Source organism: Ornithodoros turicata, chromosome 3, assembly GCF_037126465.1.
Source record: "Ornithodoros turicata isolate Travis chromosome 3, ASM3712646v1, whole genome shotgun sequence".
Taxonomy (NCBI): Eukaryota; Metazoa; Arthropoda; class Arachnida; order Ixodida; family Argasidae; genus Ornithodoros; species Ornithodoros turicata.
The window spans coordinates 55762933-55766838 of NC_088203.1; the positions used below are offsets into that span (position 1 = coordinate 55762933).

The 3906-nt window shown below is 48.3% G+C and overlaps 1 long non-coding RNA gene across 1 annotated transcript; it reads right to left on the reverse strand.

Moving 5' to 3' along the window:
* Nucleotides 1–985: 985 nt before the first annotated feature.
* LOC135387110 (uncharacterized) lies at nt 986–2030 on the reverse strand. The gene is made up of 2 exons (XR_010420859.1): nt 1632–2030; nt 986–1166 (listed from the first exon to the last, which is right to left on the reverse strand). It is a non-coding gene; the product is annotated as an uncharacterized LOC135387110 (long non-coding RNA).
* Between the last annotated feature and the right edge of the window lie 1876 nt (nt 2031–3906).

Genomic DNA, 3906 nt, shown 5'->3' on the forward strand with positions numbered 1-3906 from the left:
CGTGCGCGTTTACCCTTCAGCCCGGGCCGCCGACTTTCGTCATTTTTCAGCCTGAGTCGACCTGAATCGTAATTTTTCCCAGCTACAACAGGTGTGCAGTAGGCTGTTTACATGCAAAGGATAGCCATACACAAAAGTACAAGTGAAAATATGTTTATTAAAGTCATTAGGAATTATGTTATGGCTCTGCGTGAATGGGAAAAACTTAACCAAAAATCTGAAATAGAAGGAACACAATACACGTAACAAAGAATATACTTATTACAGGTATGATACATTAGCATTGAATAGGTATCACAAATCAAACACAATATTTTTATTCACAGTAATCACAAGTTTTCAATGAATCAGAATTGATAGCGCATTTAATCAAAGAAGATATTCTTAATCAATACGATTACAATCAAAATTACAAATTGTATTATAAAACGTCTAATATTCCTATACGTGAGAACCATCAGTGCAATAGCGGGAAGTTCTGATAGTTGTATGCAGTTAAATGTGAACAGCAGAGACTCTGGAGGACTATGGGACACGAACACAAGAGGAAATAAAATCTATACCAATACAAAGAAGATATTCCACTTCAGCACATAGCACGCTCCTAGCCAACAAACAGAACAAAGAACGACACGAACACAAGAGGAAATAAAATCTATTCCAATACAAAGAAGATATTGCACTTCACCGCATAGCACGCTCCTAGCCAACAAACAGAACAAGGAACGACACAAGAGGAAATAAAATCTATACCACAGTAGTAAGTACTGACCACGTTTATCCGGAAACGCACATCTGGCCTGGACGCCATTAATTAGCAATTAGAGCTAATTGGGACCCCCCACATTAATCAGCACCCTCCAGGGAGCCATCACACTAATTGGGGAATGTCTATCTTGCGTCCAGACCAAGATGTGCGTTTCCGGATAATCGTGGTCATAAAAAATAAAAAAAATAGGCAGAAAATAAAATAAAAAGATAGAAATAGAGTGGAGAGAAACAATTTATTCGAAAATCAACGATGCCGCGGCGAAGAAGCCGCTCCGCAACACCCGAGTGACCAGCGTCCGCCATGTTGGTAGTTTGCACCCAGCAGTTGCAGAGATCGACGACAGGTGGCCACTTAGTTGCAAGGCATCACACCAGATGGCGCCACCATCATAGCTCTAGACGAGAAAGACAGAACAAGATACTAGCGGCGGGTAAAAATGACAGCACTGCTAAGCAAGTCTAGGCATGCGAGAGAAAAGGTCTAACCGCTACTGCTAAAACAGAAAACAGTACACATCGGGGAAAAAGGCTTACGGGAACGATCGCTTAGGCCCAACACTACGCAGCTAACACAAGGCGGGAACCACACATCGCTAAACATGCGAGAAAAGGCTTAACACGAGCGCGGTCACCGCTAAACACGGCAAACATACGAGGAAAGAGGCTTACGGGGGCGATCGCTTAGGCCCAACACTATGCAGCTAACACAAGGCGGGAACCACACATCGCTAAACATGCGTCAACAGGCTTGGACACCGCAAAACAAGTCTAAACATGCGAGAAAAGGCTTAACACGAGCGCGGTCACCGCTAAACACGGCAAACATACGAGAAAAGGAGCGCGTCAAATCACTCACTCACCTTTTCCCCCGCGGCAACTTCCAGGCAGAAACTGAGCGAGCGCGGAGAACATACGTCTGCTCCCTACGAGATCCAGCCAGCAACTGAGCGAGCGCGCGGAGCGCACGTCCGTCTTCCGCGACGGTCCGAGAGAAACTGAGAGAGGCGACGCGCGCGCGCCCTCTGCTCCACCCGTCCGCGCATGCGCGCGCGCGCGCTCCTAGCGCCCCCTGCGCCGGCCGCGGGTGTTTTCGGTTTCGGCTCTCTGCTGCTGCGCGCGCGCTCCTAGCGGCGACGGGTGGCTTTTCAGTTTCGCTTTCATTCTCCGTTCTTTGCGCGCGCGCGTTTATCTCTATAAAGGCAGCGCGCACCGCGCTCGCGTCATCACTACGTGAAGATGTTCAGCTACCACTCTTTACAAAATTGTTCCCGTACCCACGCTTCTTGGGAAGAAGTGGAGAAGGAATGTTTCAACGGCGAAAGTCCCCGCAACGAGCTCGTCATCACTGCTTTTCGCTACGTGATAGACATGGTAGGCTTTGGCAATATAGGAGAGATCTCGCCGGGGCCGCTGCAGGAGATGGTGCGTCGAATTTACGCCCGTTACAAGAACGTCTGCATAACGGTTCCTGACGGACCCCTGGGACTGATGAGCGAATTTGTGAGCTTGGCCAACGCAGAATTCAACTACATCGCTGCAGACATCGTGGACCTTCTCGCTCGTGCCATCGCTCATATTAAGCACGCCCTGCGGAAGCAGCGACATTTGCAAGCAGTCTACATCGTCAACTTTGTCACTGATTTATTGAAATACCGCTTGGTTATTGACATGCAACGCATTAAACAGACCGAATAACTTTGACGAGACTCTGTGTGTTCTTTCACTGAAACATCTTTATTGAATACATACAAAGGACTTGGTCGATAGATGCCTGCACCCTCCCTGACTTGCCTCAAGAGAAAGGATATGGGGTATCTTCATCGCAGCGTCGTCATTGCGCGGGTCACTGCGTCAGCACGATGACGGAATGGTAATTCTTTTCGTACACCCATTCCGCTACCACACTGCCACGATGTCCCGTGCTGCTCCTGTCTGCGAGAGAGAGAGAGAGAGGGATGTCTCGACTAGAACTTTTATTCTCGATTACATGCGCGTGCAGCTCTTTGTTCCGCGGTTACTCGATGCCTGACGTCGACGGTCTCGGGCTCTCTTCCGGGTTTTCCTGTGCTGCACAAAGAGGGAGTACTATCGTAATCCTATACGCGTCAAAATACTAGGAAAGCTTACCGTATTCGCAGCTCCCATAAGGGAAGGAGTGTACGGCATCCACGAGATAGCGTTTGTCGTCGTAGGGGACCAAGCTCTTCTTGAGTCTCGAAATGGTGTACATCGTTTGCTTTATACTCTGGATGGTGCACTGCTTCTGAGAGACCGCCTTTTCATTGAACAGAGAATCTCGGTACACTTCGTGCAATAAATGTTTCCTCACCACGTCTTTCTTAACTCCTTTGGCTCTCGCGATCTGTTTGTGTGTCCCAGCCAAGAGAATGCTGTACATTTTCGCTCGGATGGCTACGACTTCCTGAATAACTCCGCCCCCCGTCTCGTCTTTGAAGTACCCCATCTGATTCGCGTGCTCGTCGTTGAAAAGTGGGTGGTCCGTCGGATAGGAAGACAGATCTAACTCACTCTCAATCTTCATCAGCTGCTCTTCCAGGCTTTCACACGTGAGAGAAAAAATTACGCTGTCCGTGTCGCTATAGATCAATTGCACTGGACATGTCAAGCGAGAAAAGAGCGACTCGTAGATGAAGCTGTACATTCGGACTTTGGATATTTCAAGAATGGCAAAGCCCACGTAAAGGGGGTGCGTGCATTTGATGCGGCGTTGTTTCATCTCGTACAAGATGCACTTATCACTCAGAATGTGAAAATGCTGACAGTCGACGGAGCTAGCTTTTCGGAGCGCGCTTTCTTTGTCGTAGGCTAGGGCATACTTTTTCATCCGTCTCACATTTTTTTATCGACTTACCGAACGTGCTGTTCGACATGGTTTTGTACAGAAGTCGCTCGAATTTCGTGCTCGCGGCATTCCTCAACGCGACGTTTCTCTGCACGAAGGTTCGCAAAAAGTTGTCTTGGCGGAACGAGAGGATGCTGTGAACACGTTTTATTTTCATGCCCAACCTCACGTACAGAGCGAGCAGTGCATAATGAACGACGTAGCGTTCTTTGTCGTAGCACGTCAGCAAGAGTTTCGTTGTGGAAGGGGCGTTCAGCGACAACGCATCTTTC